Source organism: Hylobates moloch, unplaced genomic scaffold (genome assembly GCF_009828535.3).
Source record: "Hylobates moloch isolate HMO894 unplaced genomic scaffold, HMol_V3 SCAFFOLD_3, whole genome shotgun sequence".
NCBI classification, from domain to species: Eukaryota; Metazoa; Chordata; class Mammalia; order Primates; family Hylobatidae; genus Hylobates; species Hylobates moloch.
The window spans coordinates 140,850,940-140,877,423 of NW_026652278.1; the positions used below are offsets into that span (position 1 = coordinate 140,850,940).

The 26,484-nt window shown below is 35.5% G+C and overlaps 1 protein-coding gene and 1 pseudogene across 3 annotated transcripts in view; both read right to left on the bottom strand.

The window, feature by feature from the left end:
* The window catches only part of IQCM (IQ motif containing M), a 483,244-nt gene extending 458,872 nt beyond the window's left edge, over window positions 1–24,372 (bottom strand). For 2 of the 3 annotated variants that reach the window (XM_032754512.1, XM_032754511.1), the window contains exons 1-2: window positions 24,131–24,372; window positions 23,847–23,884 (exon numbers count right to left, since the gene is read on the bottom strand). The gene's annotated coding sequence lies outside the window, so the exon portion shown is untranslated. Of the gene's footprint in view, window positions 1–23,846; window positions 23,925–24,130 lie in introns of all 3 variants that reach the window. The other variant, XM_058436810.1, reaches the window with a different exon arrangement.
* Window positions 15,961–16,893, bottom strand: LOC116464875 (mitochondrial import receptor subunit TOM20 homolog; annotated as a pseudogene).
* Window positions 24,373–26,484: the final 2,112 nt, after the last annotated feature.

Below are 26,484 nucleotides of genomic sequence, written 5' to 3' on the forward strand. Positions count from 1 at the left end.
AACTGTGTCTCATGGTTTAAGTGCCAGCTCAGCCTCAGTACAGTAGAATACCAGGTAGACTTCTAAGGTTTTTGACTGTAATCCCTGGCTCCTGGACAGCACCTCTGTATCTGCCGGAAACCTGGGGGAACTTGCTGCCCTGAAGGGAAGGACATAGGCCTAACTGGGTTTGCCACCTGCTGATTGTAGAGCCCCAGGCGTTTGAGGGAGCAAAGGCAGTAGGTAGGGAGTGATTACATCAGGCCTTGGGTGAGATGCAGTCCTTTGTTGGCTTCAGGTTTTACACAGTGCAGTCATAGGTGTGGTGGCCACAGGGATGCTTGAGTCACTCCACCTCCAGCTTCAGATGGCTCAGAATACAGAAAGAGACTCCACTTGTTTGAGAGAAAGTAAGGGAAGAGGACAAGAATGTCTACCTGGTAATCCAAAAAATTCTCCCAAATCTTGTCCAAGACTATCAAGGCAGCACCTCTATGATTTTGCAAGAACCACAGTATTGCTGGACTTGGGGTTCCCCTAAAGCAAACACAGCTTAGATCACAACACCCAAGTCATTTCAAATATCTAGAAAGTCTTCTAAGAAGGATAAATACAAACAAGCCCAGACTGCAAAGACTACAATAAATACCTAACTCTTCAATGCTCAGACACAAAATAACATCTACAAAGTATCAGGACAATCCAGGAAAACATGATCTCACCAAATCAACTAAATAAGACACCAGGGGCCAATCATGGAGAAACACAGATATGTGACCTTTCAGACAGAGCATTCAAGATGGCTGTGTAGAGGAAACTCAAGGAAATTCAAGATAATACAGAGAAGGAATTCAGAATTCTATCAGATAAACTTAACAAAAAGATTTACATAGTTAAAAAGAATCAAGTAGAAATTCTGGAGCTGAAAAAGGCATTTGGCATAATGAAGACTGCACCAGAGTTCTTTAGTAGCAGAACTGATCAAGCAGAAGAAAGAATTACTGAGCTTGAAGACAGGCTATTTTAAAATAACAGTTAAAGGAGACAATAGGAAAAAGAAGAAAAAATGAAGCATGACTACAGGATCTAGAAAATAGCCTCAAAAGGGCAAATCTAGGAGTTCTTGGCCTTAAAGAGGAGGTAGAGAAAGAGATAGGGGTGGAAAGCTTATTCAAAGGGATAATAAGAGAATAATAGGATATCCAATATCCTACAGAGAGATATCAATATTCAAGTACAGAAAGGTTATAGAAAACCAAGCAAATTTAATGCAAAGAAGACTACTTCAAGGCATTTAATAATCAAACTCCCAAAATTAAGGATAAAGAAAGAACCTTAAAAGCAGCAAGAGAAAAGAAACAAATAACATATAATAGAGGTGTAATATGTCTAGCAGCAGACTTTTCAATGGAAACCTTACAGACTAGGAAATAGTGGCATGTCATATTTAAAATGCTGAAGAAAAAAAAACTTTTTCCCCAGAATAGCATATGATGATAAAAAAAATCCTTTAAACATGAAGGAGAAATAAAGACTTTCCCAGACAAACAAAAGCTGAGGGATTTCATCAACACCATACCTGTCCTACAGGAAATGCTAAAGACAGTACTTCAATCAGAAAAAAAAAGACATTAATGAGCAATAAATCGTCACCTAAAGGTACAAAACTCACTGGTAATAGTAATTACACAGAAAAACACAGGATATTATAACACTGTAACTGTGGTGTGTAAACTACTTTTGTCATAAGTAGAAAAATTAAATAATGAACCAATCAAAAATAATAACTACAACAACTTTTCAAGACATAGATAGCACAATAAGATACAAATAGAAACAAGAAAAAAGTTAAAAAGTAGGGGAACAAAGTTAAGGCATAGTGTTTTTATTACTTTTCTTTTTGCTTGTTTTTGCAAACAGTGTTAGGTTGTTATCAGGTTTAAATAACGGGTTATAAAATAGTATTTGCAAACCTCATGATAACCTCAGGCCAAAAAGCATACAATGAATACACAAAAAATATAAAGCAAGAAACTAAATTGTGTCACCAGAGAAAATCACCTTCACTAAAGAAAGACAAGAAGAAAAGAAAGAAGGAAGTAAAGACAACAAAACATTCAGAAAATAAATTACAAAATGGCAGGAGTAAGTCCTTACTTATCAATAATATGTTTGAAGGTAAATGGACTAAACTCTCCAATCAAAAGACAGAGAGTAGTTGAATGAATGAAAAAACAAGACCCATTATCTGTTGCCGACAAGAAACACACTTCACCTGTAAAAACACACATAGACTGAAAATAAAGGGATGGAAAAAGATCGTCCATTCCAATAGAAATCAAAAAAGAGCAGGAGTCACTATACTTATATCAGACAAAATAAATTTCAAGACAAAACCATAAGAGACAGAAAAGTTCACTATATAACGATGAAGGTGTCAATTCAGCAAGAGGGTGCATATATATGTATCCAATACTTTAGCAATCAGATATAGAAAGCAAATATTATTGGAGCTGGAGAGAGAGACGGGTCCCAATACAATAAGAGCTGGAAACTTCAACACTCCACTTTAAGCATTGGACATACTATCCACACAGAAAATCAAAAAAGAAACATTGGACTTAATCTGCACTATACACCAATTGGATCTAATAGATATTTACAGAATATTTCATCCAAGAGCAGCAAGATACACATCCTTTTTTTTTTTTTTTCACTCAGCACATGGATTACTCTCAAGGACAGACCATGTGTTAGGTCACAAAACAAGGCTTAACACATTTGAAAAATTAAAATAATATCAAGCATCTTCTCTACCCACAATGGAAAAAACTAGAAATCAATAACAAGAGGAATTTTGGAAACTATACAAATACATGGAAATTAAACAATATGCTCCTGAAAGACCAATGGGTCAATGAAGAAATTAATAAGGAAATTGAAAAAGGTCTTGAAAAAATAAAAATGGAAGCACAACATACCAAAACCCATGGGATACAGTAGAAAAGTGCTAAAAGGAAAGTTTATAGCTATATGTGCCTGCATCAAAAAGAAGAAAAACTTCAGATAATCTAATGATGCATCTAAAAGAACTAGAAAAGCTATAGCAAACAAAACCCAAAATTAGTAGAAGAAAAAAAAATCAAGATTAGAGCAGAAATAAATTAAATTTTAACGAAGAAAACAACACAAAAGATCAATGAGACAAAAAGTTGGTTTTTTAAAAGTTAAACTAAATTGACCAACCTTTAGCTAGACTAAGAACAAAAGAAAGAAGATAGAAGTAAAATCGGAGATGAAAAAGGAGACATTACAGCTGATGCTGCAGAAGTTCAAAGGATCATCAGTGGCTACTGTGAGCAACTACATGCCAATAAATTGAAAAATCTAGAAGAAATAGACAGATTCAAAGACACATAAAACCTACCAAGAATGAATCAAGAGGAAATCTAAAACCTGATCAGATGAGTAATAAGTAACAAGGTTGAAGCTGTAATAAAAAGTCTACCAGTAAAAAAAAAAAAAAAAAAAAAAAAAAACCAGGACCTGATGGCTTCACTGATGAATTCTACCAAACATACAAATAACTAATACCAATTCCACTCAAACTATTCTAAAAAATAGAGAAGGAGGGAATACTTCAGACTCATTCCACAACCTAGTAATACTCTGATACCAAAACCAGACAAAGATACCAAAAAAGGAAAACTACAGGCAAATATCTCTGCTGCATATTGATGCAAAAATCCTCAACAAAATACTAGCAAACCAAATTCAGCAATACTTTAGAAAGATCACTCATCATGACCAAGTGGAATTTATCCCTGGGATGCATAGATGATTTAACATATGCAAATCAATCAATGTGATACATCATATCAACAGAATAATGAATAAAAACCAAATGATCATTTCAATTAACACCTAAAAAAGCATTTAATAAAACTCAACATTACTTCATAAATAAAAGCCTGCAAGAAATGTGTATAGAAGGAACATATCTCAACATAATAAAAGCCATGTATGACAGACTCACAGCTAGAATCATACAGAGTGGGGAAAAACTGAAACCCTTTCCTCTAAGATCTGGAACATAAGAATGCCTACTTTCACCACTGTTACTCAACTTAGTACTGGAAGTCCTAGCTAGAGCAATCAGACAAGAGAAAGAAATAAAGGGCATCCAAACTGGAAAGGAAAAAGTCAAATTATCTTTGTTTGCAGATGATATAATCTTATATTTGGAAAAACCTAAAGACTCCACTGAAAAACTATTAGAACTGAAAAAAATTTCAGTAAATTTGGAGCATATAAAGTCAACACATAAAAAGTAGTAGCATTTCTATATGCCAACAGAGAGCAATATGAAAAAGGGATCAAAAAGTAACCTCATTTAAAATAATCATACATAAATTTACCTAGGAATTAATCAAATAAGTGAAAGATCTCTATAATGAAAACTATAAAACACTAATTAGAGAAATTGAAAAGGACACCAAAAACAGAAAGATATTCCATGTTTATGGATTAGAAGAGTCAATATTGTTAAAATGTCCATACTTTCCAAAGCACACTACAAATTCAATGCAATCCCTATCAAAATACCAATGACATTCTTCACAGAAATAGAAAAAAAAATCTAAAATTCATATGGAATCACAAAAGACTCCAAATAGCCAAAGTTATCCTTTCGGCATTTTGGGGGCAAAATATTTGGGGGCAAAGTTTTTGGGCAAAATGAAGAGACATTTCTCAAAAGCAGACGTACAAATGATAAACAGGCATATGAAAAGGTGCTCAACATCACGGATCATCAGAGAAATGCAAATCAAAACTACAATGAGGTCATCTCACCCCAACAAATATGGCTTATATTCAAAAGACAGGCAATAACAAATTCTGATGAGGATGTAGAAAAAAACAAGAACCCTTGTACACTGTTGGTGGGAATGTAAAATTAGTACAACCACTAAGGAGAACAATTTGGAGGTTCCTCAAAAAACTAAAAAATGAGCTATCACATGATCCAGCAATCACACTGCTGGGTATATACTCAAAAGAAAGGAGATCAGTATATCAAAGAGATATCTGCACTCCCATGTTTGTTGCAGCTCTGTTCACAATAGCCAAGATTTGGAAGCAACTTAAGTATCTATCAACAGTTGAATGGATAAAGAACATATGGTACTTACACACAATGGAGTACTATTCAGCCATAAAAAAATGAGATCCTGTTATTTGCAACAACGTGGATGCAGCTGGAGATCATTATGTTAAATGAAATAAGCCAGGGACAAAAACACAAACATCACATGTTTTCACTTATTTGTGGTATCTAAAAATCAAAACAATTGAACCCATGGACATAGAGAGAGAAGGATGGTTACCAGAGGCTAAGAAGAGTAGTGGAGGACTGGAGGGAAGGTGAGGATGATTAATGGGTACCAAAAAAAATAGAAAGAATAAATAAGACCTGCTGTTTGATAGCACAACAGGGTGATTATAGTCAATAATAATTCTACATTTTCAAATAACTAACCTAGTATAATTGGATTGTTTGTAACACCAAGGATAAATTCTTGAGGCGATGGATACCCCATTCTCCATGATGTAATTATTATGCATTGCATGCCTGTTTCAAAACATCACATGTACCCTATTAATATATATATCTACTATGTAGCCACAAAAAATTAAAAGAATAAAAATATAAAACAAAAAAGAAGTATGGCTTATACAGTTTGGTAAGTTAAATTAGGCCAAATTTTAAAGGATTTAAGTGGCAACCAATATGTAAAAGCCATGTTTCCCAAAGTATGCTTCATGCAAAACTAGTCCCCCAGGATGAGTCTTTTAAAAATGTTCTGCGGTCAAATGTGAAAGAGGGAAAAAAAAAACTTTTCATCTGACAAATGCAAGCCCCTTAAAATTATCAGGCCAACAGAAGCATTTAAAATGTAACAGCAGTCACATCTCACTTAACCTTGAGCTAAATAATTACCTCTTGCAGTCACTGGCTATGTGGGCTCTTGACTGACTGAAACAAAGTAGCCATAAAAATTCCACAGGCTAGACACCATAACTCATAACCTATAGTTCAATGATGTACACCCAATCACTATCAATGTTGTTTCTGTAAACTGATGAGAATTCCTGTCAAACAACTTGTATTGGCCCACTTTTTGCTCCCTTTGCCCTTAAAAACCTGCTTGTAACAAAAGCCAATGGAGCATTCTGCAAGGCAACATAAAAGTATGTCCTGGGAAGCTTTCCTAACTTTGGCTCAAGTAAACTCTAAATTGTATTTTGTACCTCAGCTTCTTCCTTTTAGGATGACAAATGTATTTGAGAAATGCTTCATATTAATTCCCCTTCTCTAAAATACATAACATGTTCAAGGTTATATAGTAAAGAGACTTTTAAAAATTCTTTATGTAGTCAGATATTTCCTAAAAGTTCTTTATTGTGGAGCATGTTTCTGGTAATTCTTAACACCCCTAGAATCTTGTGTTCTACAGAAGACACTCGGGAAAATGCTGCTGTACATATGACAACAATGACAATACTTTCTAATGTTCTATGTTTGAAGGTCAGGAACAATCCTAAAAATTTAATATATATGATCTCATTTCATCATCACATCAACTTCATGAGTTACACTCTATGATTAGCCCAATTTTATAAGGTAACTGATCCTCAGACAGATGCAGTAACTTGCCCACGATCCATGTGCTAGTAAACTATGGAACTGAGGTTTATACCCAAGCCTTCTAGTTCCAGAACCTGTATGTACTCTTGAATACTTGGTATGGAAAGTCATTAAAGCTTTCTGAGACATAGATTGTGTTCAAGAAAAAAATCCTTCCATAATCTTGATTTTGTCCATTTCCCTTCCTATATCGTGTTATGTGCCATCATAAGGACAATTCCCATGTAATATATTATATAATAGGCAATTTAATATTTCCACTGTATGCATATTAAAACATTTGTAATTGTCCCACAGTTCTTAAATACTCTGCTCCTTTTTTATTTATTCTTTTTTCTCTTTGAGAGAAGGTTGGAAGTTTCTATTGACATTTATTCAACCTCACTGAGCCTTTCCTTGACCATCTTCAGCCTACTAATAAGCACGTCAGAGGCATTCTTCATTTCTCACATTTCCTTTGATTTCCAATCTGATAATTCAAAAATTTCTGGTACAATTGAGTCTGATTCTGATGTTTGTCTTGTCTCTTCAGAGTGTGCTTTTCGCCTTCTAGAATGTCTCATTTGTTTTTAAGCTGGACAGTTTCATGAAAAGGAACTGGGGTAAATACACCTTTGGTGTGGAGTTTTATGTTTATCTGGCTAGAAGTTTATCTGTGTCTACATTTGCTTCTCTTATAGGTGTCAACATTTTTGCTAGTGTTTTTGTTTTTTCTCCTCAGTTGTCTCTGGGTTTCCCTACAGACTATTTCTTAAATAGGGTCTGACATGTGCAGTTCTTTGAGCTCTAATTTTCTGTTATTGTATAAGAGCCCTATTGATGTGGTGGTAAGATGAGAGAGGAAATGTTCTATAATCTTCTGAGGGTCTCAGTCTTCTAATAAGCCTGTGCCCTTGGGTTGTGATCTTCAAAAGTGCTTCTTAGCTTCTCCCTCCTCCCCTTAGGTGATACAAGATGGCTGGAGGGGGCTGGTACTAGATATTTTCCCTCCCCACATGGAAGGCTACAGGGGGCTGGAGTTGAGTATTTCCCTTTCCTCAAGTTGGTTAGGCTTTAGTAAAACCCAAGGAGATTTGGCTCTGGTAAGATAGTTTTCCTTGAGGGCAGGTCATTATTAAGGAGAAGAGAGCACTGTGGGCTTATTTCAAAAACAGTTACTTTCTCCCTCACCCTGACAGAAGCACAAGAGGATTTTTCTTTAATCTTCACCATGACAACCTAGTAGAGCTCCTGGATACAAAATTTACAAAGTATGGGGGCCTTCCTTAAGCTAGGACCCTAGGAATTTTTATTTCTCAAGAAAGTCCACACTCAGTCTTCAGTAGTCAATTACCCTATAAGTGTCCCTTCCAGGTTCTAGCGGCAGTTTCCACTGCCAATGAGCTGTGATTCTCTGTATCTGCCTCTCTCTCTCCAGTTTAGAGAGTGACAGACTGCCCTGTGACCTCAACTGTCTAAAGAATCTAAGAAGAGTTGTTGACTTTCAGTTTGTTCAGCTTTTTTCTTGTTGTGAAGACAGAAGTGATGACTTCCAAGCTGACATGTCAGACCAGAAACTGGAAGTTTTGCCTATTTAATTTTTGCCCTGTATGTTTATCCCTTTTTTAGAAAAGAAGTATTGTTATTAATAGTTGCATTAAAATAATCCAGGATGGGCTTGGTAGACCTCCACTTTTTCATTCTAACTTCTATCGTGGTCTTTTCTAGTAATGTGAGAGAAACAGTTGTGCAGTGGGCAGATTTCTCACTTTAATACATGATTAAATTTGAAAGATATTTAGTGTATTTCCCTCTTTTCCACGGACCCTTTCTGGATACAGTATAAGTAGCACATCCCTTTCAAGAATAGCATCTAGGGCATTTACTAGTAAAATGAAGTGCACTAAGTAGGATGCAACCTGCTGGGAACATATAACTGCCTCTAGTCTTGAATGATGGTGGGAGAAGTATTCACATTGCTGCCCTGTTGGCCACTTAAAGGAAAAGCCAGTTGTGAAGTGTTCTGTGCTGAGGTTTGTACCATTCATAAAGCTATCAAGCCACCAGTAATGAGCAGTAAGAAATATGAGAAATTATAGGCTAGAGTTGCATGAATATGTGTAAAGAATTTAAATCTGCTCTTGAGCATATAGAGAATAGTATGATAACTCTTGCTATGTAGTTTTTAAATTTTATTCTATACTGTATATTTACAGTGATTCATTCATTTTATTTCTTGGAAATGCTTTTCTGTTTGTTTTTAAATAAATCCTTTATTGAGAAATTAGCTCAAAAAAGTACATGTTAAATAAAAAATGAGCAATGAATTTTCTTTTCTCTAGAGAGTTGATAATAAATGTGTAACCGACACAAAATGTTTTTCAACATTTTCCATCCTTTGGGATGGTCATTTCTAGCCACATGAAACCAAGAGGAACAAACATCCTGAAGAAATATCAGCATCTGTTTTAAAATTATCTTAAAATTTAACATGTAGCTGCAGAAGATATTTTTATGTGTCACTCTGTGAAACATCACCTTTCATTTAGATCAAATAAGGCTTTTAAAACAATTTTGTATATTTTTAATTCTAAATTTTGTCATTACACAAATAAAAAGTGAAGTAATAGCTGTTGAAATGTTGGCTCCATTAGCATAAAAAGAATTTGCGAATGGTTAAATATTTCCAGTTTCATATCAATGTCATCAGTTGCTTTGAAGGAAAAAAACAGTTAATTCCAATAGTGTTTGATTTTTATTTTTCATCTAATTCATGGACTGAAATTAAAGCTTCTGGGTCTTTAGTCTGTCAAAATTAAACATCAGATGGCATTGTGAATATGCATGTAACATCAGCTTAAAAATTCAATGATGAAGATTAAATTATTTGTTTGTGATGTTAATATAAATTTTGGTAGCGCACAATGACCAGTTACAATGGCTTTGCTAAATTAATACAGCTTGGAGAAATATAATTGGAGTTGGTTTTGGTACACACATAATATATACATTCACATCCAGAACGAGCTATGATATTCTGCCAAATGAAATAGAAACTTTGATCGTCAAAATATGCAAAGAAGTATATATAGAAATATTAAAGATATTAATTTAAAAGAATTTTTGTAAAAAGCTGTTAATTTTTATGTATATGCTTTAGCATGATATTATGTGTTTTCTTTCTTTGCAGCTTAATTGGATTATTTTTCCAGGATAATATTATTTATTTAATTTAGTTTAGTTATTTTTTAAGGAGGTATATCGGTCACCTCAAAGATTTATCTTATTTTATGTGTCAAGAACATTACAATTATTCTATTTTGGCTAATTTGAAATATACAATAACTTGTTGTTAACTCTAATTTCTCTATTGTATTATCAAATACCAGAACTTATTTCTCCTATGTAACTGTATTTTTGTACCCATTAGCCAACCTTCCTTCATCCTCCTTCCCTTCTTCTCTTTCCGGTCTTTGGTAACCAGCATTCTGCTGTCTACCTCCATGAGATACATTTGTTTTAGCCCCTACATATGAGTAGGAACAGGTGATATTTGTCTTTCTATGCCTAGAAATTGAGAAATGGTAATAAACTCTTTTAAGTAAGTCCCTGGTTACATTGTATTAAATAATAGCTGGAAATTTTTAATAAAAGTCATCAGTAAATAAAGGATCAAAAATCTTATGACCTTGAAGCTTTTCACAAATCACAATTTTTGAAAAGAAGCTTGTAAACAGGAAAACCTACACACGTATCACAGCAAAAGCAAAGGAAGGATAAACAAATCAAATGATGAGAGTTTAAAAAACATACATGATTTAATTTTGAAAATGTATATTTGACACTGACAGTGATCAATCTTACAAAAAAATCAAGAAAACAATCCCATTTACAATAGCTACAAAACAGGAATAAATTAAATCAAAGAGGTGAAAAATCTCTAAAAGAAAACCTATAAAACACTGATAAAATAAATTGAAGAGGACACAAAAAAATGGAAATATATTTCACACTCATGGACTAGAAGAATGAATATTATTAAAATCTCTATACTATCCAAAACAATCTACATATCCAACACAATCCCTATCAAAATACCAAAGACATTCTTACAGAAATAGAAAAAAAAAATCCTAAAACTCATAGGGAATCATGAAAGACCCCAAATAGCTAAAGCAATCCTAAGCAAAAAAAGCAAGGCTAGAAATATCACACTACCTAATTTCAAATTATTCTAAAAAAGCTACAGTAATCAAAACACCATGGTACTGACATAAAACTCCAAGAACATACACTGGGGGAAGGGATAGACTCTTTTTAAAGAAATTGTGCTGGGAAAACTAGATATCCATATGTAGAAGAATTAAGCTAGATACTCATCTTTTGCCATATACAAAAATCAACTGAAAATGGATTAAAGACTTAAATGTAAAAACTGAAACTAGAACCTATGAGAAGATATTGAGTAAATGCTACAGCACATCAGTCTGGGCAAAGTTTTTTTTGGAAGGTAAGATCTCAAAAGCACCGGCAATCACAGCAAAAATAGACAAAAGAGATTACATCAAGCTAAAAGCTTTCTGCACGCAAAGGAAACAATCAACAAAGTGAAGAGACAACCCATAGAATGGGAGAAAATATTTGCAAACTACCCATCTGACAAGGAATTAATAGCCAGAATAAATAAGGAAAAAAACAATTCAATAGCAAAAAGAACAAATAATCCAATTTTAAAAGTGGTCAAAAGACCTGAATAGACACATCGTAAAAGATGACACACAAATGGCCAACAGGTATATGAAAAAATGTTCAGCATCACTAATCACCAGAAAGATGCATGTCAAAACCACCTCACCCCAGTTAGAATACTATTATTAAAGAGACAAAAAATAACAAACGCTGGTGATGATGTGGAGAAAAGTGACCACTTTTACACTATCAATAGGAAAGTAAATTAGTATAGCCACTATGGAGAATGGTATGGAAGTTTCTCAAAAAACTAAAAATAGAACTACCATATGATCCAGTAATTCCACTGCTGAGCATATTTCCAAAAGAAAGGAAATCAGTATATTTAAGAGATATCTGCAAGCCTATGTTCATTGCACCACTATTCACAATGGCCAAGATATGGAATCAACCTAAGTGCACATCAGTGGATAAAAGGATAAAATGTAGTATAGATGCACAATGCAATATTATTCATCCATAAAAATAATGAAATCCTGTCATTTGCTGCAACATGGATGGAAATGGAGGTCATTATGTTAAGTGAAATAAGCCAGACAGAAAGACAAATATTGCATGTTCTCACTCATATGAGGGAGCCAAAAGTGTGTCTCATGGAGATAGAGAATAGAATAGTAGTTACTAGAGGAGGCAGAAGGGATGAAGAAAAGTTAGCTAATGAGTACAAAAATACAGTTACATAGAAGCAATAAGTTCTAATATTTGATAGTACAGTAAAGAAATTATAGTTAATAGTTTATCATAGTTTTCAAAATATCTAGAAGAGAATAATTATAATGTTCTTAACACAAAAAGGTAGATGTTTTAGGTGTTGGATATCTCAATTACCTTGATTTGATCATTACACATTGTATACGTGTATCAAAATACCACATGTATCCCCAAAATATGTACAATGTATCATAAAAAATAAAATAAAATCTATATTTGTGCTTCAAGTTTCTCAACTTGGGAGAAGAATCTTGATGAAGCGCTTATTTTTAAGTGGATAAATATATATCCTCTATCAGAATGTAATGAAATTTAGAAAGGTATGACTATAGTATCTAAGTTTTGTGAAATATTCATAGAAATTATAAACAGAAACAAATTTGATGAGTTGTCTTGTAAGACAATTTTTTGAAGAAAGTTACTCTAAATGGAAGTAAAAAGGTAGCAAACACTTTTGAAGATGTTTGGTCTGGAACATTCACACATTTTAATATTTTGAAAAAATAAGAACTAAGGATATCCTTCATTTAATATTTCTCCTGAACTTATCAGGCACCTCAGCACCTGCAGAGAGTGTTTTCTCAGTTAAAAATAATGTGATCTCAGACAAGATTCATTGAAGGTATCAACAAGTTCAATTCTATGAAAAACCCAGCTACTCGGGAGGCTGAGGCAGGGGAATCGCTTGAACCCGGGAAGTAGAGGGTGCAGTGAGCCGAGATCGCGCCACTGCACTCCAGCCTGGCGACAGAGTGAGACTCTGTCTCAAAAAGAAAAAAAAAAAAACATTTGAAAAATACAATTTTCAGACAAATACTGTTGTCACTGTAATAAAAACAGATAGGCTAAGAACAATCTTACAGTACACAAATACTTCCACAAAATGGCTATTCCACTTAGTCATTTTTTTGATAGTCAGATAACCAAGTGGGTTTTTTGTTTGTTTAGCTTTAATGTATATGGACATATTTATTTTAATTGACTTAAAGATTTTTATTTTTGAAAATAGTATTTGAATAGGAGTATTTTATAGCTTGAGACGAGAAAATAATTGAATTGCCAATAAAATAAGAAATCTTACCCAGTATCAAACTTTAGTAATTTCAAAACATAAAAGTAAGCTTGATACACAGGCAACACCTAAAGAAGCCTGAGGGCAACCATACAACTCCTCGATTGATCCTTGCCACATTAGGATGTGCTCCGGTCCACATCTAACACATGTAATCACCAAATGATGCATGAGAGGCATTACTTACAGAGTGGGAGCTATTTTGATCATAAAGCATCTCCATTTCATATTCTGATAATTACCTAAAACTGACATTGACAATTTCAAACAGGATATGCACCAGAAATCTTTCAATTCTATTGTTATTTACCATAAGCAACCCAGATAGATCAGATATTTTCTGCTGAAAATATTCCACAGACAAGTACTCTCAGTTATCTCTTTTCCTTAATAAATACCAAGTGTCTGATTAGCACGTTTCCAGGTTTCTTTTTTTTTTTTTTAAGTTTTCTCCAAGCCCTTTAATATTCACTTAAATAGTTGAGGCACAAGCAATAATAAAACTGCATTTTTTATGTTACAAACAGATTTTGTATGTTATCTGCATGATATGCCAATTTTCTCAATCTCTTCTGCAATAACATCTCATTAACACTGGTCCACAGGTTGATTTAATAAAGTCAGAATGGCAGGCGGGAGGATGATAAACTTACCGAGGGGCAAAAGGAACCAAACACTTACTAAGTGCCTACTACGCACGCTCTACTAGGTTTTACATACTTTACATAAATGTGAACCTAAGTTCTAGTTATCAGTTAACAGGCCAGCATTGCTATGGCCAGTAAGTCTATGTTTTAAATGTTCTTTCGCTTTTAAGTACAAACTGTGGAACAAAACAATGTATCTTTGCCCAAAGAAGCATGTCAACTGTCGCACTAATACACTATTTGCCATTTCCAAAGTTTTTTTTTGGTAAGTGTGTAACATTAGCACATGGAAACGCTCAAGCTGTGTATTAGTTCACTGAAATCTGGGTTTTTTTCGTTCTCACCTGCTGAGCACCATTTGGCCAGCATCACTACAACGAGCTGATTATATCACCTTGTAAAACTTAAGATGGGAAAGGATAGTGTTTGGCAATTACATTTCTGGGAGAAAAAAAGTGCTGATTTTTTTCTTTAACTCGACACAGCTAGCTTTAAAAAGTGGTACCTCGTTTTAAAGCACCAAGGTTGGCATTTAAATAAGAAAATGTACTTGGGTTAATGAACTGTAAAATGAAGATACCACTGCCTTTTCAAGCATTACAGCAAAGCCAGTATCAGTATGTTCAGAGCCAAGTGACACCCACCTCATACTGCACTCCAGTTCCCAAGGAAATGGCGTTTCTACCCTCCCCAAACTTAAGCTGCTCCTCACTCCTCCAGCCAGCCCTCCTTTTTCTGAGCCCATTCTTTCCTTGCTGAGCTGTCTGCCCCTTGCTCCCTTTCCCACCCGTTCTCCCTCTAACTGCCCCTCTATACATGTCTGTGCTGCTGCCTAAGACTTCTTAGCTGCCTGGTTAGTCACTGACCAATCACCACTACACTGCTTTGGATTTGGGATCCCACTAGTAAAACTAACTGGCATGTTTGTACTGGTCATCCCCCCAAAAAAGCATCCTGTGTAACAAAAAAGCACTGTCTAAGGGTTCAGGATCACAAACCCTCAAGACACCCGAGAAAAGTCCTCAAATGTGAGTCGCCTAGTCTAACTTGAACAAATATGATTTGTTCAAGGCTGTGCGGCTAATCAGAGGCAGAAACTAGAACTGTTTCTCCTTCCACTACACTACAAAAAACAACAAGATTAATAATGATTAAGAAGAGTTTGTAAGTCATTCAAAATAAAATGCCTAGTACATAGGAAAAGTCTTTGGGATTTCTCCACAGACTTTTAGACAGAACAAAGGCAATCTTTACAATGACAAATGCTCCTCAGTTCAACAGATGCCACCAAGTACCAAGGATCCTTACTCAGTTCTGAAACCGTGACTACGGAGAATATGTCACTGTTTGAGAATAAGAGGTCTCACCTGCTCCACTCTTTTCAAGTCTTCAGTCACAAGGTTGCAACTTACTCTCATCATTTAACAAGATAAATTAATCGAGTTGAAGTAGGATTAAGGAGGTACATTGAAGATAAAAGCAAAAGGCAACAAACATTTTTACAAGCAGATCATCCCAGTTACCTCAAAAGTTTCGGATTAATTTACAGAGTAGTGACAGAACCATATAATTTCAGTGAAAATCAAGATATTTATACCATTAAAAAAAGTATCAATTCAGAAATACTAAGTCAGGCAAGCATGCAAAATTCAGAATATAAAAAAATGCAGGGCCTGGTTGCCCACATACATTCCTCAGGTTAAGATGGATTTAAAGATGCCCAGCAGAACCCAATGAATCAGAAGCTAAAAGGGACACTTCAGTGATCAGCAGACGCATTCTCTCATGTAACAAATGGAGTGAAAGTGAGCACACATTAACTGGCGAAGCTCACAAGGCTAGATTAGGGGTTTACAGAGATCTAATTCCTGGTGCTATTTGCAACTACATATATTTAAAATACAAGGAGATAAATACCCAGAACACATTAAGCCTACTGATTTAAACAGAATATTTCAAGACTGGTACACAGAAAGGGAAGGAAGCTGTTAACCCAGCACAGCAGCACACCTCACATATTTACGTCTCAGAGATTAAATGGAAAGAAATGATCAATCAAAACCGTTAATGCTCAGTTTTCACAAACACAATCAAGTCTATCAAATTTCCAGATTTACAGCAAAATGTGCCCCCTAAAAAAGTGTATATTCTTCAGTTTCTCCTATACTTTTTTTTTTTTTTTTGCCTATCTTTCAAAACTGAGCACTGGGTATTTTTAACATAAGCCATGTCATATGTACAGTTTAACTATGTTTCAGGAATAAACAAAATCCATGACATTTTAGTAACTCATAGTGTATTTATAGAATGAAAAGTTCTCTATCAAAATACAATTTTCACTGGGAAAAATAAATAAAGTAGACAAATGGATCTACACAAAGTAAACATTAACTTTGGTAGATTTTCAGCGTAGTTCATAACAAGCATATTTGCGCTTATTCCTCCAGAGCTGCTCAACTACCAAGAATTTTTAAAATATTTTTAACTGAGATTTTATTATGTTGACATTTGTTTCTCATTCCACATCATCTTCAGCCAAGCTCTGAGCACTTACAATTCTCTAATTGTTGGGAGCTTAGTCAGAAGCATCTGGAACACTGGTGGTGGAAGAGTTTGCTGTAAGACCTGCAGTAACTGCTGTGGCTGTCCACACACAGCAATTGCATTTGTCAGATGGTCTACGCCCTTCTCATATTCACCTTGAGCTAGTAACTCTTCACCAAGCTGTATTTCTTCAAGGAAGAACTTCTGAACAGCTTCAGCATCTTTAAGGTCAGGTAACTTGGAAAGCCCAGCTCTCTCCTTGGCAAGCTTCTGTTTCTTTCTTCGTTCTCGAAGCCTGTTCTTGAAGTTGGGGTCACTTCATCTTTTGCGGTCGAAGTAGATGCAGTACCCAATGAAAAGGGCCCCGCATACACCGGCGGCGATGGCGCTGTTCCGACCCACCATCTTCTCTACAACGCTGAGTGTGGACGGTGGCGGCAGGGACCGCGAAGGAGCGGTGGGCCACGAACCCTCAGAGCGGTCGGCGCAGTTCACACCCGACGGCCGCGGGCCAGGAACACGGAAAGACGTTTCCATGTTTCTTTCCTCTCTCTCTCTCTCTCTCTGTAGATATACAGATATATAACTGTATCTCCAACTCCTCCCTCAGTCATAGATCAGCTGCTTTTTCCTCCCCACAGGTATTACAATGTTAGAGTACGGGCTGGGCATGGTGGCTCACATCGGTAATCCTAGCGCTTTGGGAGACCAAGGTGGGTGGATCACTTGAGTCCAGGAGTTCGAGACCAGCCTGGGCAAAATGATGAAACCCGTCATGGGGCACAGTGGCACATGCCTGTAGTCCCAGCTACTTGGGAGGCTGAGGCAGGAGGATTGTTTGGGCCCAGGATGCAGAGGTTGTGGTAAGCCATGATTGCGCCATTACACTCCAGCCTGGATGACAGAGCAAGTGCTTATACCAAGATAATAAACCTATTAATAGATGGATACATGTTATTTCAAAAACATATAATTTTTTTTTCTTTGAGACAGAGTCTCGCTCTGTCACCCAGGCTGGAGTACAGTGGTGCAATCTCGGCTCACTGCAACCTCTGCCTCCCAGGTTCAAGCGATTCTCCTGCCTCAGCCTCCTGAGCAGCTGGGAGTAAAGGCACATGCCACCACGCCCGGCTAAGTTTTGTATTTTTTTAGTAGAGACGGGGTTTCACCATGTTGGTCAGGCTGGTCTCGAACCCCTAAGCTCGTGATCTGCCAACCTCAGCCTCCCAAATTGCTAGGATTACAGGCGTGAGCCACCATGCCCAGCCAAAAACATATAATTTTAATTATTTTGAACATCACCTTTCACTCTCAAAACCGCCTGGATTTGGATTGGGTGATAAATCATGTGATCACCCTAGCTATTATATTTGAATTTATATAACCCGCCAAACTTTGCCAAGTTTGTGTGAATGATATTTCATTCCTCCTATGTAACATATCTGCAAATTAAACACTCGAAGTAGTAGGTGGTGCCTGAACCCTGCTATAGCTGTCAGTTTCCAATTGGTGTGATTAACCAAGATTGGTTAGATTTCTTAGCTTGCTTTTCTACTCATAGATACTGTTCTATAAGAAGAACAAGCCTAAAAATTTCTGAAATAAGTGTATTATATTTTAAATTCTTTACAATTTAGAGCAAGCCTTAAAAAAAGGCACCTGCTTGAACTGAAATATCTTTCAAGTCTACCAAGGACACAACTACATTGCATTATCCCTGCCATGTACCAAAAGCACATGTAAAAAATTCATCTTTGATAGAAATCTAGTTATTTCTTTCCATCAACAGAGTTTCCAAATTATTTAACTGAGTAATTCTGAGCTTTTCTCCTTGCTTTGGATAATAATTAATCCATAACCATGTTTAATGAATAACATATATATAGCACTGTCTGTTTATGGCATCATTCTAATACAGCTTGTCTACATTCTTTTTCCCAAAATATCAAGATATATATTAAAACAAAAAACAAATTCAAAAAAGAAATACAAAACCATTTCAGCACAGTACTCAACAATATTAACGTAAAAGCTTTTATGATAGCGAATGGACTGATCCACAATATGTCAAAGTTTATCTTCGGCATTTCCCTGCTTCTCTTTCTCTTTTCCTCTCTTAGCTCCTGTCTCCTCTGCCCCACTCCCAGGTATCCAGGGTCCTCATTCTGCCTTTTGGATGACAATAGTGAGCCCACTTCAGTGCTCTCAGCTCAGGCTTGCCTTATACTGAAAAATCCCGAGGACTAAATTACTTCTGTTTTCTCTCTTCCTGGGCTCCATCAAAATGTCTATAACTACAGAAAAGCAATTTAATTAAACTAAGCCACACTGGACTGTGAATAATTGATTAATAGACTACTTAACCCTCCCTGGGATATTTTTCTTTTAAAAGAGGACACTGTAATGTGAGTGACTCTGTAACAGGCAGAATTTCAAACAGTTCAAATAAGTAAAGAGAAATATACAGGCTTCATTCAGGGAGATATGTTTTGATAGAAGGGCCTTCTAAGAGTTCTTTAAATTATCCATGTTGGTGGCCACATACTCAGCCTCCATTCCTAACTAGGAGAATAAAGCATTGACTGAAATGTCCTTTTCCAGTTTTATAAGTGAGCAGCAAAGTACTCTCAAAGGAAGGCATCTGACTTTGAAACAGACTTCAGAAGTCAAAGTATGGTTTATTACTCCTTTGGGTGAACTGAGAAATACAAATGCTTCTTTTAATTTGGAGCCAAATTCCTAAGAGTCATCCTTAAACACCAAATATCACTATGACAAAGGGCAAATCCTTTGTTGGGTAAGTGACACTTTTTAGATTAGTTACATGCTTTTTAACTTTTAATTGGAGGATAGGAATGAGCACCAGAAATAAATGATACAGCTCTGTATACTATGAAGATGCCAGTAACAATATACTGGAAAAGAAACCTCATGCTAAATTTCTTCCTGTCATTTTATCCATTCTACCTTCTAGATCTCTCTCTCTCTCTCACACACACACACACACATACACACACACTATCCTTTGAGGACAGTAAAATCCACTATTCCTCAAACAGTATTTACAGAGTATTCTCTTAAAATTTAGCTATTATCTAAAATTTTGGAATAACATTCATAATTACAATGCTATCATATCATTATTGTTAATAAATTAGGTTTGACGTGATTAGGGCTACCTTTTTGCTTTGATTGACAGTGTATTTTTTTCTGCCCTTATACGAGGTATAAAACACAAAGAGAAGGAACTACTTACTCTCAGCCTTCAGTTTCACTGACATAAATTGAAACTGATCCTCTGCTCTGGCTAATTGTATATTTTGCCCTCCCCTACACCCATGTGACAATGCAGACCTCTCTGGTCATGATAAAAGCCTCTAGCATTTTACTCTGTTATAATAGTTTTAAAAATCAACAACTTAATCCTGGTTATCAGTCAGCTACATTAATATCTCAGAGTTAATGAGCATCTTTTTGCAGAAATGTCAGGCTATATTTAACCCTCGGTGAACTTTTTCATTGCATTAAAATATTACATTTTGTCTTAATATTCAAAATTCACATGATGGGGCTGGATTAAGGGTTACTACACAAGAAAAGCATTCTTAGTCCTGGTATCCCCCAAACAAGAAAATTTTTATTATTTTTTTCTTTCCACTCAAAAAATAAATCCTTCTCAGCTAAGTAAATTTTCTACACCAGATCCTGCTGTACTATTAGCTTCAGATCTATCGTCTGAAAGAGGCTGTCAGTTTCCCACTCAAAGGTACATCTTGAATAGGGTGTTCTAGGGTAATATAAAATATTGAACAAATGTATCTAATGCAACTTTTTTTAAAAGACATGAACCCACAAGAATGGGAAGAACAGGACAGGAGACAATGGCAATGAAATTTTTGAAGCTGAGAAGCAGGTGGACAAGTAGTAATTGAAGTGCTACACCCAAGAAAGCTCAATCTTAAGTGGGTGCTAGGAAAAGCCAAGAATTAACTAGTTACACAACAGATACCCCCAAATGCTCAGCAACTGGCAATACCAATTTCTCTAAAACTGGGAATTAAAAATGGGTAGGCAGACAGAAACCTAAAATAAGGAGACTGGATAAAAGCTATCTGAGAAGTAATTAGATACCTATATGTCTTCCCCTACTCCACTTTAGTTATTTAAGTTACTAGAATCTTGTTTGAATCTAAGCATCTTTATATTGAGCTAGAACAAACTGATTCATCTCCAGATAAGGAATACCTTTAAAGAATTCATTTATTGGCTAGTCCTCAATAATATCCTCCTCTCTTTAGAAAAACAGAGACCAACAGGTGCCAAAATTATTATTCCAGAGTCCTTAGTACAGAGTGCCACTTGGATTTTCTCACAAGCTGATAAAGTGCAAAACCTGCTCTGACCCATTTAGAACTCCAAAGCTTCATTACAAACCTCTCAATAATTGAACAACTGCAATTCATTATGAGCATGCTGCAGTCCAGGGCTTCATGAAGAAAGTATCTGAATGGTAGAAAGCAGTTGAAATGAATATTATGAATTCCTTTACATTTCTAAAAGTAAACAGCAGACTCTCTGGATATGGTTAAGATACAGAAAATCAGATGGAGCCTAGGTCCTGAGTTCTTTAATATTCATTGCAATAAAACCTTTTGCACACTACCTAAACTTCTAAAATACAGAGAATTATGTTTTAAAATTGCAAGACCTTCCAAGAGGAAATATTGAAGTACAAATGTCCATCAAATACTGGTCAAATGATTTCACTCTAAATGATAATTCATGTTGATAGTTCCATATTAAAAATCATGTTACAAGCCTGTAACTTCCTCCCCTTGAAAACATATAATTCGTCATGCTATATTGGAATCAGCTCTAGAAAATGATCTCTTACCACCAGAATTATTTTCACAGTCCGTTCTGAAAGAACAACCCAGTCTTTATCAAGTTAATTATCTTAAGTATACAGGGTAATTACTTCAAGATGCTCAAGGTGATATCTTTATACTTAATCATTCCAAAAAAATAGACTGATAATATTTAGTATGTTTTTAGAACTCCATAACAGATTTTTTTCATAACAAATGACAAATATCAATCAGGTATCCAGAATAACTATTCTAAAACCACTATTCACCTCTGTTCCATCTCACTTAGGGACAGTTAAGATTAATTAATAGTTAAGATTAATGTCTCTGAATAATTTCTTTGACCTGTCTCTTGGATTATTAGCATTTGACCCAATGGGCAGAGACCATCAAGAGTAAAAAATGTATAATGCTGACGATTCTGTGTATGATCACTCTGGAATATGAATCATATACAGTTAAAAGCTAGGATTTTTCTCATGGGTTGGAAGAATCAATATCGTGAAAATGGCCATACTGCCCAAGGTAATTTATAGATTCAATGCCATCCCCATCAAGCTACCAATGACTTTCTTCACAGAATTGGAAAAAACTACTTTAAAGTTCATATGGAACCAAAAAAGAGCCCGCATCGCCAAGTCAATCCTAAGCCAAAAGAACAAAGCTGGAGGCATCACACTACCTGACTTTAAACTATACTACAAGGCTACAGTAACCAAAACAGCATGGTACTGGTACCACAACAGAGACATAGATCAATGGAACAGAACAGAGCCCTCAGAAATGACGCCGCATAGCTACAACTATCTGATCTTTGACAAACCTGACAAAAACAAGAAATGGGGAAAGGATTCCCTATTTAATAAATGGTGCTGGGAAAACTGGCTAGCCATATGTAGAAAGCTGAAACTGGATCCCTTCCTTACACCTTATACAAAAATTAATTCAAGATGGATTAAAGACTTATATGTTAGACCTAAAACCATTAAAATCCTACAAGAAAACCTAGGCAATACCATTCAGGACATAGGCGTGGGCAAGGACTTCATGTCTAAAACACCAAAAGCAATGGCAACAAAAGCAAAAATTGACAAATGGGATCTCATTAAACTAAAGAGCTTCTGCACAGCAAAAGAAACTATCATCAGAGTGAACAGGCAACCTACAGAATGGGAGAAAATTTTTGCAACCTACTCATCTGACAAAGGGCTAATATCCAGAATCTACAATGAACTCAAACAAATTTACAAGAAAAAAACAAACAACCCCATCAAAAAGTGGGCAGAGGACATGAACAGACACTTCTCAAAAGAAGACATTTATGCAGCCAAAAAACACATGAAGAAATGCTCATCATCACTGGCCATCAGAGAAATGCAAATCAAAACCACAGTGAGATACCATCTCACACCAGTTAGAATGGCCATCATTAAAAAATCAGGAAACAATAGGTGCTGGAGAGGATGTGGAGAAATAGGAACACTTTTACACTGTTGGTGGGACTGTAAACTAGTTCAACCATTGTGGAAGTCAGTGTGGCGATTCCTCAGGGATCTCGAACTAGAAATACCATTTGACCCAGCCATCCCATTACTGGGTATATACCCAAAGGACTATAAATCATGCTGCTATAAAGACACATGCACACGTATGTTTATTGCAGCACTATTCACAATAGCAAAGAGTTGGAACCAACCCAAATGTCCAACAACGATAGACTGGATTAAGAAAATGTGGCACATATACACCATGGAATACTATGCAGCCATAAAAAATGATGAGTTCGTGTCCTTTGTAGGGACATGGATGAAACTGGAAAACATCATTCTCAGTAAACTATCGCAAGGACAAAAAACCAAACACCGCATGTTCTCACTCATAGGTGGGAATTGAACAATGAGAACTCATGGACACAGGAAGGGGAACATCACACTCCGGGGACTGTTGTGGGGTGGGGGGAGGGGGGAGGGACAGCATTAGGAGATACACCTAATGCTAAATGACGAGTTAATGGGTGCAGGAAATCAACATGGCACATGGATACATATGTAACAAACCTGCACATTGTGCACATGTACCCTAAAACCCTAAAGTATAATAAAAAAAAAAAAAAAGAAAAAAAAAAAAAAAAGCTAGGATTTTTCTCATGCCACATTCAATCTTCCAATTCAGTCTTAAAGAGATTAAATAAGTCTGTGTTCAAGAGCACCCTAAAAATCTATATGTAAAAGTGATTTAGTAATGGTGTTGATTTACAAAAATAAAGCAATAGTCGAGTATCCTACTCTTTGAAAATGCATGATTTTATTTTCTCTTTGTAAGAGGCTTCTCAAATAAGTGTTGGTCTCTGTTGACAATAGTCATAACAGCTCAGTATTAACATTAAATGTATTTAATTTGGCGAAATCATTTAGCCTTTAAAAGGAAAATTTTAAGTAGCCCAAATAAGCAAACCAACTCATGAAGCTACATGGGGGTATAGTTTATAACTGAAGGCACATGAGGATGCAATGCTGCTTAAAATCAGACACTGACCAAGGGGCCTGAATTGTTATATACAGACAGTGTGGTATATTAGTAACTTCTACCTTAAAGTTTTTCATTCCAAAGTCATTTGTTTTTCTTCCTAGAAGGCACAGGAGAGTTCATTGAAAATATATTCACGGCTTGTAAAACAAAAAACACTGTCAACCATGTATCTTATCATCTAAGCAAAATATTTATAAACATAATTTTATCAAATCCTAAGAAAACATATTTCTTTGAACAAATTCCATGAGAAAAAAAAATGTGCCTTGCAGAAAGTGTGTAAAGCTTTTTATAAGAAACAGATAATTAATACTACTTAAGCCAATTGATAGTACTTACTTACCTTTTTGCCTTAGTTCCAACAAAACTTCTAGAAACAAATTCACTGCCCCAAAATCATAATAATCTCAGTTGCTTCATAGCATAGAAACCTTGTATTCTTCCTTTTTTTAATCTTTAATTATCCACCTTTACATTCCTTTAAATTTTTAAGACCAATTCAAAATAGGTAATGAATATTTCAAATAGATTCCTAAATCCTGCCAATCTTCTGATTGCTTCTTCTCACATATGCCTGTCTTCTTTGGGCATCAAAAGAATTCTAGAATCAGAATATTTATTTGTGATGTATTAGATAATTGGCTATTATTATCATCCTGCCTATGTCAAGGGGAGCTCTCTATTCCAAACAGTATAGGTACAGACTAAGCTCCTTCGTGAAGAACACCAAATCTGACAACAGAAAATAATAAAATGCCTCATAGGAGAAAGACTCTACTTTTAACATGTAAGATTTAGAAGAACCAATAAAAGTTGAGTGAAGGATAAGCATTCCTTATTTTTCATCATTTCTTAAAATATTTAACATTACATAACAGTATAAAACCACAGTTGTCCATGGATGATTAAAACTGCAGTGCTTATAAAACCAAGTATTAGATTACATCAAATACAATATTGAATGCAAAACTAATAAATATTGTGCAGTATTAGACCTAGAAAACTGAAATTACTTTGCAGCCATCTCTGACTGGTTTAAATTTATAAGAGTTCAGCTTAACTGGGCTTGGTAGTAAACACACTAAATACTGTGAGTGGCATCTGATCTTAATACACATATTGTGATATCTTCAAAATTGACTCTTCTTGGTCACTATTCTCTCTTGCACCACCACTATAAGGCAGTGATCCTCAATCAGGGATGATTTTACCCACCTGGGGACATTTGACAATGTCTAAAGACATTTGTGGTTGTCACAATCGGGATAGCGTTACTGGCATATAATTGGTAAAGGCCACGGATGATGCTAAACCATGATGCTAAACCCCTTACAATGCACGGGACAACCCCTGACAACAAAGAATTATCCAACCCAAAATAACAATATTGTAAAGACTGAGAAACCCTGACACAAGGACTAATATTACAAAGATCCTATTAATGTGCTATGCTTCATGTTGTAATAAGGAAGACGAAAGAACTAGGGCTAACAAGTAACATTTTCAATGGTCAATTTAACCCTATAATTTATTCTACATTTTGGCACTCAAAGTCCATACACGTTCATTGAGCTCTCATTCTAGTCACATACTTTCATTCAAGAATCTTCTTATTCCATTCCAGTCCAATGCTGGCAGATACCTCTGAATAATTAATATTAAGTACCATTTTTAATAAAAGCCCTCAGGGTCATGTCTATTTTGAACAAAAGCTCAAAGAGAAACTAAATAAAATACATTTTGTTGGTCACTAGTCCTTCAATGTCTTCTATTTAAACCATCTAACTTTTACTCCCCAAATGAAGTTGATTGTTCACTGGCAATTTTCCTGTTTCTATTACAGTTCTGACAGTTCTCTGAAACGTCAACTTTGATCATGAAGAGAGATGCTCCAAAATGTAAATCGGGTATCCTCACTATACTAAAAAGTATAGTGTCACAATAGAAATATCAGAAACCAAAGTTCTCTGATCAGATGCCTTCTATGAACTATGAAATAACTAAACCAACTCTGAGCTATGCCTCAAATTTATATGCTTCCAAGCTATTCAAATATAAAACAAGCACTAACAAATGGGCAATCTTGTCCATTGCAAGGCTAATAAATCAAAATCACCAAGGTAAGTTAACTGCATTTTCAGTGGGTGCAGATTTATCATCAGAGGCATGATAATCATGCAACCACTAGAAAAAGCAATGTGTTTTCCATGACCTTGGTCATAATTCACCAACAACACTGACTTGTAATGTTTCACTATATCACTCTGGGCACACTCTAAAAAACGATTTCAGGACTTTGGGTCTTCTGAACACGCATGTGTTCATCTGGTGATTTTTTTGACACTACAATTTAGTATGAAAACTATAAACACCTGATACCTAAAGAATAAGGCAGTGGATAAGAAAACTGAAGAAAAGCAGGACTTAAATGTCTTTAAAGGTTTCTGAAAGTGAAAAGCTGGCTGGAAACCTCAGTTAGTCCGACTACGGAAGCCTCCACATTTTCACCTTTTCAGCAATGACTATAGCCCTTACATCTGACAATTTCTTTTAGTTGAATTCCCTACAGCAAGAATGTCATCAAGGTTGAAATAAAGTCAGAGAAGTTTCAAGCATTCTGTTCTGTAAGTAGTTTTATTTTGATTTCCACAAGTGAAGAAAGGCTTGACTGCCACAAACGTTTTCAAGAAGGAGAAA